This window comes from Bemisia tabaci, chromosome 3 (assembly GCF_918797505.1).
Source record: "Bemisia tabaci chromosome 3, PGI_BMITA_v3".
In the NCBI taxonomy this organism is placed as follows: Eukaryota; Metazoa; Arthropoda; class Insecta; order Hemiptera; family Aleyrodidae; genus Bemisia; species Bemisia tabaci.
Genome location: NC_092795.1, coordinates 63,553,218 through 63,565,625, shown reverse-complemented (window position 1 = coordinate 63,565,625; position 12,408 = coordinate 63,553,218). Strand labels below are relative to the sequence as shown.

General features: G+C 42.5%; 1 protein-coding gene across 1 annotated transcript in view; it reads right to left on the bottom strand.

Moving 5' to 3' along the window:
* The window catches only part of Ccn (cellular communication network factor protein Ccn), a 470,858-nt gene extending 459,949 nt beyond the window's left edge, over window positions 1–10,909 (bottom strand). The window contains exon 1 of the mRNA XM_072299014.1: window positions 10,638–10,909. The gene's annotated coding sequence lies outside the window, so the exon portion shown is untranslated. The remainder of the gene's footprint in view (window positions 1–10,637) is intronic.
* Window positions 10,910–12,408: the final 1,499 nt, after the last annotated feature.

The window sequence follows — 12,408 nt, the reverse complement described above, 5'->3', positions numbered from 1 at the left end:
CAGACTTCATGAGCAGCTCCGTCACTCTGTCTTCTACGGACGCCTTCCAAGACCGCAAATCTCGGCTCCAGTGATGAGGCATTTCGGGGTACGAATACTGCCGAAAAATGTTCCACCCTATAAATTCTACATGGTGGGAATCCCTATTACTGTCTACACCGCAGATAAACACACACGAGCAAGGTCCCTGTGGATCGTATTTATGATTCCTCCTTAAACAGCTCCTCTCCTTAGAGTGGTTCATTCAAGTGTCACTGGGGAGGGTCTCAAGAAGCCGAATCGAAACGACTCAAAAAAAGGATCAATTTGAAGAACTAATAATGCAATTCAACAGAAATACCCTGTATATGAATCCTTGAGGACATACAGAGGGTATACAGAGGGTTCCAAAAGTTTACCATCGGGAACCTGCTCGGAACTGTGCTCTCTCGGGTGAGACAGCAGTAAAGTTGTAATTTTATACTTGAGGCACTCGTATAGCACTAAGCCCAGAAGGGGTCGAGCTGCAACCCGTAGTGCGGCGGAGCTCAGAGGATGGCATCACGGCGAAAGAATCTAGTTATCGCACGGGCGGCGCGGCGCGGCGCCCGATTAAACAGCGATCCGAAGGAGCCTCGGCGGTTTTCATTCATTAAAACGAGCTTTGACGCAGATAAGCAAATGATCAACCCCCTCGGGATCGGCGGACCGGGGGGGGGGGGGGGAGGTGTACCATCGCAGCTTGCAAGCCTACGTTATGAAAATTCTGATCATCGACGCTATGCGAGGGCGGGGAAAGGGAGTCCGATGAGATAGTGTGACGTCACGGTGTAACTTTAGCTGGAATGTGTTGCTGGCTTCCGGTGAGCGGAGAGCTTTCGGGGTGCGTTGATTACTTTGCTTTCGCGCCTTCGCTCTAGGGTCGACTTAAACGAGCGATCGCGTTAAGGAACGCACTTCGGTTTGGAACAATGCTGATAAATATTGATAAGCAAGCGCCAGCCGCAGCCGCGAGGAATGCGTTTGTTAACTCCCATAAGAGTGATCACTGTGGAGTCAGAATGGGGCGCTGCTTGATTACCCGATGTTCAGCTGCGATGCCTATCTTGTGATTCCTTTGACTTTAAGGATTTGAAAACTACCGTTTTCTTCGTTTCGAAACCGGAAAACGCTTCTTCATGCGTCCTCTGTTTTTCTGTAGTACAGTTTAGGGCTCGCTTTTTGAAATCACTCGGCTCTACCATAGTACAGCACACCGATCAACCCATGCTTTTCAACGAGCCGTCCAAATGTTTTTTTCCTCGCACCCGTTTTTTTGCCTTTGAACCGTTATACTGTCAAGCCCTGATCTGACCAAAAAACCGAATATATAAACATTTTCCTGTAAAAGAGCTTGCAGTCAGAGCTACGGGCGCCCCAAAATTTTCGGGAAAAGCATTCTTGAGGAACTCTGGGAACGTTGGTGAATCAAAATTGATAGAAAATGACTACCACCCATAATTTTCAGCGCTTAATTTGTACGCGGCTTCGGGAAATATCAAAGCCCGAGGTTAAATGAGATTTGGGGATGAAGGCTTGAATATTGCAGGATAAAAAATTGGGTATTCATTTCATTCACTGGAGATTTTCACAAAAATTAAACACCAGAGCAGAAAAATGAAGAAGTAGAAACAAATTCGAGATTATTTTACGACCATTGCAATGCTGCCCTGAAAGTTGCATCTTCTCTGAACAATTTTAGATCCTCTAATATCCCCTGAAATCTACCTTCAACTCGATATCTACATTTTCAAGACTATGTGCGTGCACTAAAAAATTTGGAAGGTAGTCATTTTGAATAAGTTTGGGAAAGTGACCGTCTCCGGTAGAACATATTCAGTAATAGCTATGATCTTTCAAAAAAACTTTGAGGACCCTACTTACTGTGTGTATTTTCGTTACAAATGAAAAAAGTTTCATTTTGACCAAGAGAACAAGCTCCTGAAGTCAGTGCGGCGATTTTTGCAAGTAGACAATTTTTTTTTTTTTTTTTCACCATTTCAATGTATGTAAAAAATATATTTACAGTTAGGCAGCCTGTCTCACCAAGATCGATATATTCAATGGATTTAAAAGAAGTTTTAACAGTGTTGTCAACTTGCTGGAATCGCCACTGCCTGCAGTCCGCCCCCCCCCCTCCCCTGTAACGCATCCTTTAGACAGTCCCTGAAGACAGCCGCGGAGCGTAATACGAGAAACAATACAAAGGCGATGTGAGGGAATTAGACGGGGAGCTATTAAATTCACACGGAATAAAATCACGCGATGAAATAATCCCGGATTTCGCGGTGAGGCGAGGCGGCCGCGGCAAAAAAGCAGGGTGGCGAGGCGAAGGATCAGGAGACGGGACGGAGGGGGTGGGGAGACGGGGGGAGGAAGGGGGCCGGGGGTGGAGCCAAGACACGTCGCTCCTAATCTCGTCAGTAGGTGAGATGCGGCCAGGAATTCGGAATGGACCAAAAAATATGAGGGATCTCCGTCCCGCCCCTCATTCTTGCCACATTTTCTCGGCCTTCCCAACCGGGAAGATTCCGTGGAAATTTTTATTTTTCAAATTGAGAGGTTATTTGCGACGACTGGATTGCATTTCACGAAAAGGAACCGACTCGATTATAATACTGTAAAAATCATCTTGTACGATTTAACATGCTTGACTGCGAGGCTTTCGAGACGACACACGACACAATGGACCACTAGACAAGGTACGAATTTTAGCATTCTGATACATGTTTCTTAACCAAGATTTCACGTAGAACACGATACGCACAACGAAAATTACCGAAATCAACTCCTTACGAAGATATTTAATGATTCTTGATGCGTGAATTCAAACCACCTGCTCATGAAAACTCAATGCTCTACGTGATTCACATCGCGCGCTAAACGTTTATCATGACAGTCTCTGCGATATAAAAATCTGGCAACCTCAATCTTGACGCTTTGGCTCAGCTATGGCAAATTTCTTATAGTTTGAACAACACATGGTGGGAAATGAACTTTGCTCGATAGAGAAGATTGCCGAAACCGTTATAGTGTGCGATTTGACTCACGTAGAACTTTGAGTTTCTTGTGAGCGGGCAGTTCAAATTCCTCGTAATCAATGTGAAATAAAAACGTTCATATCTTCGTTTGAAGTTTGTTTCATTAGTTTTCGTTGCGCGAATAGTGCTCTACGTGAAATCTTTGTCAAGAAACATGTATCAGAATTCTTAAATTCGTACCTTGTCTAGTGGTCCATTTCCCGAGGAGATAACTGATGCAGCACGAAGTATATTCCCTGGTCTATCTCGAGAATCGAAGGCGAAACATATTATCTGAGCGCTCCAAAACAAGGCAAGGGATTCCGGAGAAACGTTTTCTCCAGAGGGTTCTTTGCGACGACTCGATCGCATTTAACAGAGAGGAATCGGCTCGTTTGCAGTGCTGTAAAAATCTTCATGTGAGGTACAACATGTCTGACTGCCCGGTAAAATTCGTGGACGACACGATTTCCCGCAGACAAAACTGGTGCAGCACGAAGTACGTTCTCTGATGGGCTATCTCGAGGATCGAGGGCGAAACAGCAATGTACGCGGTTACGCGTTGCGAGGTGCGAGACCGGTAATTCGACTACATTTTACAAGTCGCAATTTTCAAAGAGCCATTTATTTTTATACAGAGGAGAGGTTGAGCGGGTTGTTCTGAACATTTCAGGAATTCATTTCACGTCACACAGGATATCCCCTGACATCTTATAAAGAATCTCTAAAACCGTTTTCCTGTGAAAAAAATCAAACATCTGATGAAATTCTACCACGGCTGGATGTGATTTGGTCCATTTCTGCTCATTATGCGGTCTATTGCTGACTCATTGTAAAAACAACGTAGGTACCATTGGTTCCCTGGCATGCAAATACGGGATTTTATGTTTGAGCCAGAGATGGCAGTTTATTATTGAAAAATGATGTTCAGTTTTGCATCCGATAAATTATCTACATTTGCGGAGACAAGCCACTTTTCTTGGCCGTAAGTTGGAATTTATTAGCCAACGTGCGTTAAAAATCAGCAAAGCTTTGTTTTTTGAGTTTATTGATATAATTCAATACAGTTGTCACCACTACCGCAATCAGTTTGTGTAAAACTGCCTTGCCAAGGCTTATGCCGAGCTGTTTGGATAATCGCTCACTAGATGGCGCATTTACTTGCCGCCAGTCCAGTGACCGCTTGCCTAAGTCTCGGACTAGTTTTCACGTTTCCACGACCTCTCCGAGTGTGGTAGTTGAAAATTCAGGAGACTGCGCTGCACTAAGGGTTGGCCGAAGAAGGCCGAAACGTGTTCTGCAGTTGCATTCCTGAATGGTCGTAAGTAACTAATGTTGCACCAAACAGAGTGTCCCTTTGAGGGAAAATTGAGCTCATATTACCCTTTTCCCTCTGTGTTGAGAGTTACAGCTTTGCTAATTTTTAACGCAGATTGGCTAATAAATTCCAACTTACGGCTAAGAAATGTGGTTACTTGTCGCCGCAAATGTAGATAATTTATCGGATGCAAAACTGAACTTCATTTTTCAATAATAAACTGCCATTTCTGGCTCAAACATAAAATCACGTATTTGCAAGCCAGGGAACCAATGGTACCTACGCTACGTTGCTTTTACAATGAGCCAGCAATAGACCGCACAATAAGCAAAAATGGACCAAATCACATCCAGCCATGGTAGAATTTCATCGGATGTTTGATTTTTTTCACAGGAAAACGGTATTAGAGATTCTTTAGAAGATATCAGGGGATTTCCTGTGTGACGTGAAATGAATCCCTGAAATGTTCAAAAAAATCCGCTCAACCTTTCCTCTGTAAAAAAATAAATGAGTCTTTGAAAATTGGCAATGACTGATGTGACTTGGTTCCCTTATGCTTAACGCGGTTTAAATATTAGTGACTTGTAAAATGTAGTCGAATTACGATTGAGGGAAGAAATGCTCCTTTAAAATTCAAAAATGGAATCGAAAAAAATTGGTTTGGTTCGAAGGACAAACCAAAAGCCGAAATTTGTTGTGCGGTGTTATACATACTTATTCCACACAGCCAAGTAGCACTCTGTGATCGCGGTAGGCGGTGATTCGATCGGAGAATGTATCGCGGTTTTATCCACGTCGATTTATTGCAATACCTATGCGGACTAAAAAATTGCGATACATTGTGATTTTATAGCATACCTAAATTCGCAATAAAATCGCGATACTAGCGAACAAAGAGTCGTGATTAATTGAGATAAAATGTCGATTTTATCGAAATATTATAATTCGATATATTTTATTGCGATTAAATTGCGATAAGCTCGAGAATAATCGTTTAAATGTTGATGATCCTACCTATCCTAAAAATTGTAAAAAAGTCGCGACTTAATTTCGAAATATAGCGATCTTTCCGTTAAAAAATGCTACTTGGGCAGTAAGAGATCAGGCACTACGCAAAACATGGCCACCGCCAGCAAAAAAATATGCGAGTAAATACTAATTTGGCACCAAGAGTCATCCCTGCCGATGAGCAAGACACAGGATTGGAATAATAGCTCTGACAAGAAAGATTAGAAGAAGCAGTACGCTCTGCTGAACAGCGCTCACAACTGAGAACAATGACCCTCATTTTCATGAACTTCTCCATGTCATCTCGTTCCCGCGAAACGAGAGTGATCAAATTTCATTGTGAAAATTATCACGGACAACTTGGATTAGCAAAACTAAAAAAAGAAACTTACGAGGGATAAGCTCAACTATAGCCAATACACCCACCCCGAAAAACAAAACTGGAATAATAACAAGAAAATGTGATGGTTGTGTGCATGGTCAAGAAGAACAAGTTAGTGCATCTTGATTTACATTGTTATAGATTCTTTGTTACCAGGGCCGGATTTAGGGGGTGGCCAAATGGGCCGCGGCCCATGGCGGCAAATTTGGGGGGCGGCAAATGATGCAATTTTTTCAAATGTAGGTATCAAAAAAAAAAAAAAAAGAAGGATTCAGGAAAAAAATTACAAATGAGAAAGGCTACAAAATCTCTCATTTTCTGAGAGTATAGTAATTTCTAATTTGTTCGTCTTTCGGTGATGCAAGAGACAGAGCCTTTCATTAGTCTAGTTGAGAGAGGAACCAAATACGCAATTTGGCCTGGAGCGGCACGGCGCAGAGAGCAATGATGACGAGGACTGGAGATGAAAAAGGAGAAGCCCTCGGCGCGCCGGGCAGCATGAAACACATATAAGCGCCTACAAGACTGAACGAATACTTCACGCATTGCGTCAAACGTAGTGCGGTCAGCAGCGGTCGGCGTGAAACGCATAGCGCCTACAAGACTGCATGAATACTTCACGCATTGCGCAAATACAATGCGGTTGGCGTGGTGGCAGAAATTAAAATTATTAAACCACATTCATGTTTGTTCGTTCATTTCTTATAAATGAAAGACCTTGTCCCACAGAAATAGGTTTACGGAACTTACTTTTCCCGCAAAGTTCCGTGAAGTTTTGCTAGTGTTAACAGGGCTTTCACAAAAAATGTGCCTAACACGAGTAAACGCGTCTTATGCACCCCTCCTTCTCCGGCACGTTCACTTTGTGGGTTTTATCGATATATCATAACGAGTGAGAAGGGGCGGCAAAATACAGGCGGCCCATGGGCGGCAAGTAGGTAAATCCGGCCCTGTTTGTTACACCTGATTTTTTGGAGGAAACCTGATGAGCAGATATTAGTTTTTAAAATTATAAATGGTTTGTACTTGCATGCATCCTATGTAGAGCATTCTATACAAATTTCTAACGATAACACATGATTTTTTTTTTTTTTTTTTTTGTTGAAAAAAAAATGAGACATTCGCGGATACTTTGAGACTTCGCAATGCAGATAAGTGTTTTTTTTTTTTTTTTTTTTTTTTTTTTTTTTTTTTTTTATACTTCGAAACCTTCCTCTGACTTTCCGAGGTTTCTGAACGAAAAGTCTCAGGACTTTTCTCCGACTATTTAAGGTTGTAGAGCATGGGGTCGCTTTTGAAAAGGTGACCTGTTGTGAACAGATAGTATCATTACTACCGCGAAAGTATTCTGCGTTTACCCGCAGTTTGTCTTTAAAACAGGATAAAGCTTCATTTTACATGAGTATTTTCCCTGGAAAAAAACACGAGGCCCTAACTTTACATTTTCCTGTTCATCACTACTTTCTCTTGATTGCCAGTTCAAGTATGTAGACTTCATGAGCAAAAAAATGGTTTGCAGCAAGATATAAAAAGTCTCTTAACCCGGTTTGAAATGATGGATAAAATATAGAATAACACCAACTTTGGATCAACACTTGGTTTTCTTTTGAAAGATAAAACCGGGGTGACAACTTGCAACGTCCCAATTGGAGATACGCACTTTCCAACTTTCTCCATCTAAGTATGCGCGTCATTGGTTTCCCTGAGCAGATTAGGGTTTTTATGGATGGTCAGAAATAGTGACTCCTTACGGCAAAATAAAGTTCAATACTCAGTCGTGGCGACTAGAAGCGAGAGCTCAACGCGCAACGGATCTCCGCGAAACCGGCAACTCAACCCTCCGCTGTGATGATCCAGCCAACTTTCTTCTTTGGGGGTGAAGGGGTCGAGGGTTGGAGGGGAGGGGTGTTGTTATGCGTCGGAACCAAGTTTTAAGGGCCGGGAGACGGACTCTCATTGGGGGCGTCTGACGTCGCATAACGCTAGGACGAGCTCATTTTTCAGCGTGCACTTTAACGGTCAAGTTTCGCAAGCAAATTGGATAGGGCTCCAACGGGGCCAGGGGACGGGGGGGGGGGGGGGGTGGAAAGTGAGACGACGTGTGAAGAATCTGCGGAGCGTGTGAGCTTTTAGGTGGATTGGTAGCGCAGCCCCGGTCCGTTTGGTCCGTTTTCCTGGAAGGCGGCCAGAGAGCAGTTATTTCGTGACGTCACTTTGCCTAACTTCAAAAGATATTTTTTTTTTCAATTTCAAAATTTTTTTTAGTAATTTCTTGAGACCATCCAGATGTTAGTTGAAGTTACCTATTAGAAGAGAAGAGAAGGAAGAGTTGAATTGCTCGATCGGGGAACATGGCTCATAGTTTTGAGTTTTCATTTTTTTGTCAATATTACTATGCTCTAGCGTCGTATTTACCCGAAAAAAAATTGAGATAAAACGCTAAATTCTGCGATCCTAAGTTTGAGCAATCGCTACTACATTGTGCGGACGCAATTTCTCTTCCAATAAATTAAACTGATCTCGGCAAATTTCACTAAAATTGACCGTAACCTCAATTATTGTCACCAAAAGTATATATAATACTAAGGGGCTATGCCCCCTGACCGCTACGCGGCCCAACCCCCAGAGGGCGCTTCACCCTTTCTTAGGCTCGCTTCGACAAACAAACGACAAAAAAAAAATTAAAAGCTTTTCATACCAGACTCTCATTCATCCAATCTCTCTCTGGCCGGGAGCGATTGGACCGATAAGAATCAAATAAGAAAACTGTCATTTATTTCAAATTTCAGGCCAATACTGAAACGAAACGAAACGAAACGAAACGAACAGAACGGAGCGTTTCGTTACTTTTGGGGAGTCTGTAGTGAAGGAGCATACCTTTAATTCACTTATCTTACCCTATACTAACAGACCAAGATTCACAATTTCCCGCTTAGTACCTACAAATTTTGCCCCTTTTCTAAGCTCCCAGGTATACTCTACCTATTTTAAAAAAAATCTGGGTCATATTTCCAAAATCTGATTACAGCGGGCTCATCTAGGGACTATCACCTGTCAATAACCGCAAAAATTATGGAAATCGGTCCAGAAGAACGCTCAAACGAACTATGACAAAAAATAAAAATTTATATTGTTTAAATGGGAGAATTCGCAACTTCACCGCGTAATATAAAAAAACTTATGGGTCATATTTTCAAAATCCGAATAGAGCGGGCTCATTTAGAGACAATTACCTGTCGATAGCCGCAAAAACCAAGAAAATCGGCCCGGTAGAACGCTGGAACTAAGCGTTACTTACCAGATATGCAGATTTAGGAGGCCTCGGAGCTTATGTATATGATTTCTTAGCAACAATGCCTCTTCGATGCTTTTTTTTTCGGACCATTAAAAAATACGTCTTTAAAGAAAAATAAGTTGAGTTTTATGTCTTTTCTGTTCATTGAAAAGGAAAATAATCTACGCAGACTGCACAAGAAGTTCAAAATCATGAGTTGAGAATCGCTAACTCCGCGAGTTTAGGTAATCGCGTCAAACACAGTTGAATCGCCGCAAAACGCATGTTTATAGCGCCTACATTACTAAAGGTATATTTCACGCATTGCGCGCTCACCAGGGTGCATGCTGGCTGGAAACGTTGAGACTTTATTATTTGTCGTTGTCAGGCCTAACGCGACGCATACCTTTTCCGATCAATGCACTCCGCCAGCCTTAAATCCTAGAATTTTGCACCCTTAAACTTGGTAACACATTTTTTGTTTGCCTCCATCTGACGGACATCTCCATCCAAGCCTCCATCTGACGGTCCATCGCAAATATTTTACCATTCCATTCCCCTCCTCTGAGAAATCTTCGTTTTGCCATGTTTTCTTTTCAGTTCTACTCATCAAAATCGTTGATTAAATATGGAGCATAAAAGGAAGTTCGACAAGTACATTTCGGAAAAGTACAATTAATCCATTCAAAATTTTCTCCGATCTAGCGCAAAAGTAGTTTAACGACGGGATGCACACTTAATAATCATATTCAAGTTCTGATACTTTTGATACTTACAACTTTTGATACGTCAACATCCACAATAATGCTTTGAGGAAAACTCGAAACAGGATTCCAAATTTACTAAAACTTCAATCTCTTCGTTCTTGCCTGGCTTTTCCGAGTTTGGCCAAAAAATCCATTATCACGTATAGGTACGTCAAAATTCCCTGACATTGCAAAAAGCAAAAACTAAAGAGAAATAAGTCACCTACTGAGTAGGTACTATGTGTGCGTAAATTCTCTGGATTTTCCCCAGGTTTACCTGAAAACTATATCTGATTACAGATGCCAACATTTCCTGACTTTTCCTTAGTTTTATCCGAAATAATCCCCAATAACGTTTGGTCAAATTCTCAATTTTCAGAAAGAGTAAAAAATTAATGTTTACTTTAACTGCAGAGGGCATGGTGCAATTTTCACCGTCAAGATTCAGGGAAAAAATTCCTCCCAACAGTCAACATTTCCCGACAGTTCCCAGTTTTTTTTTAAAAAAAAAAAAAAAATTCTGTTAACTTGACCCGAGTTTACCTAAAAACTATACCTGACTACAGTCGCCAAAATTTCCTAACTATTCTCCAGGTGTACCCGAAAAAAAACCTCCGATAACGCTTGGTCAAACTCTCAATTTTCAGGGAGAGCGAACAATTGACGTTTACTCTCGACTGAACCGCAGACAGCGCGGTGCAATTTTCACTGCAACAATTTAAAAAAAATTCTTCGAAACTGTCAAGATTCTTCGACTTTCTCGGTTTTTCTTTTCTTTTCTTTTTCAATGCCCTGACTATCCCTGGTTTCCTAGCCCACGGAACCCTGCGAGAAATAAATGAGCAAAAGTGGAAACTTGAACGGGGCTTACCTTCAAGGTCCGGCCGAGCTGGATCGCTGAAAAGCGGGCGACATGGTACCTGAAAATCTCAAGAAGGGGCGGCACTGGAGACGGAAGCGTTGAGCGGCGAGAGAGGTGCGCGACGCGGAAGAGACGTCGCGGCAGAGCGAGAATTGTGAAGGCGGGAGCGAAACCACCTCCGGCTAGACACAGAGCACGACTGGAAGCGATAGCGAATCGCACAGCTCCAGAGACAGGGCGCACAGCTCCAGAGACAGGCCGCCCACCACCCGCGGCCGAGTGCAGCAGATGAGACTGTAGTCCCCCTCGTGGTGATAGACCCCGTGCGTTCTGAGCAGCCGCAGAGTCCAGCCCTGGGTGCTTTCACCGTAACTGCAATAGTTTTGTCGCCGTAACAGACAACAAATTTTTCCGTCACATTTTTAGTAGAAATGATAATCACTCGTTTTTTTTTCATTGATCTACACAGAGTTACCTACGTGTTATAACGCTCTTCAAAGATGTATCGCTCTACTTTTCAACTTTAATAAATTCTAGGTGGCAGTCAGAGACAAGAGACCCTCCACTGGCCTCCTAGCGACAGGTGGAAGCTTTTACTTTCGGGGTTTCAACAATTCCTTATGGACAATTATGAGCGAGCAACAGTCATCACCCTATTTTCGGCTGTTGACTTACCTACATGGTCGATGATGAGCTTCGGATGACGTCATAAGCCAAACAACTTTCCCAAACGTCGGCCATTTTCGGCTTGTTTGCGAAACGAAACTGCCAACACGTTGTTGAACATCAACCATGTAGGTAAGTCAACAGTAGAATGCTGAAGTCCCGAAAGTAAAAGCTTCCACCATAGCCAAGTTACTAGTGGAGGGTCTCTTGTCTCTGGTGGCAGTAGTCACTCCGGCCCAATCCTATAGGTCAATGGCCGAAAATGTGCTATCTGTTATACAGGGTGTTAGAAAAGTCCCCCCCCCCCCCATCTAACTTTTTACCTAATTGAGATAGAGTTTTGAAACTTGGAGGATGTTTCTATGTCAAAGGGAGCTACTTTTTGGCCCTCCTAAAATTTTCGGGGGCCCCCCTTTGGGGGATAACGGACCCCAACTTTTTTTTTCAAATGGGAAGACCCCCTTTGTGATACCTCGTTCGAAAGAGCATAAAAAAAGAAATTTTTCCGCGCAAACTCGAAGTTATTATCTTAAGCCGTTTCAAAATGGCGGCCGGTTAAAGTTCAAATGGCCGAAAATTGGCATCTCGGCTATTTGCACATGGATTTGTTTGAAACTCGGAATCTAGAGGTATTTTTGCACGAGAAAAACGAATTTGACGTTAGATTTGTAAAAAAACCTTAATTTCTCAAAATGGCGGCCGGTTAAGGTCCAAAATGGCCGAAAATTGACAAACTTGATTATTTGCCGATAGATTCGCCTGAAACTTGATATCTGGGGGTATTTTTGGCACGAGAAAAACGAATTTGACGTTACAACTCAAGTTTGTCACTTTTCGGCCATTTTGGACCATAACCGGCCGCCATTTTGAGAAATTAAGGTTTTTTTAAAAATCTAACGTCAAATTCGTTTTTCTCGTGCGAAAATACCTCCAGGTGATATGCAAATAGCTGAGATGCCAATTTTCGGCCATTTGAACTTTAACCGGCCGCCATTTTGAAACGGCTTAAGATAATGACTTCGGGTTTGCGCGAAAAAATTTCTTTTCATATGCTCTTTCGAACGAGGTATCACAAAGGGGGTCTTTCCATTTGAAAAAAAAAGTTGGGGTCCGT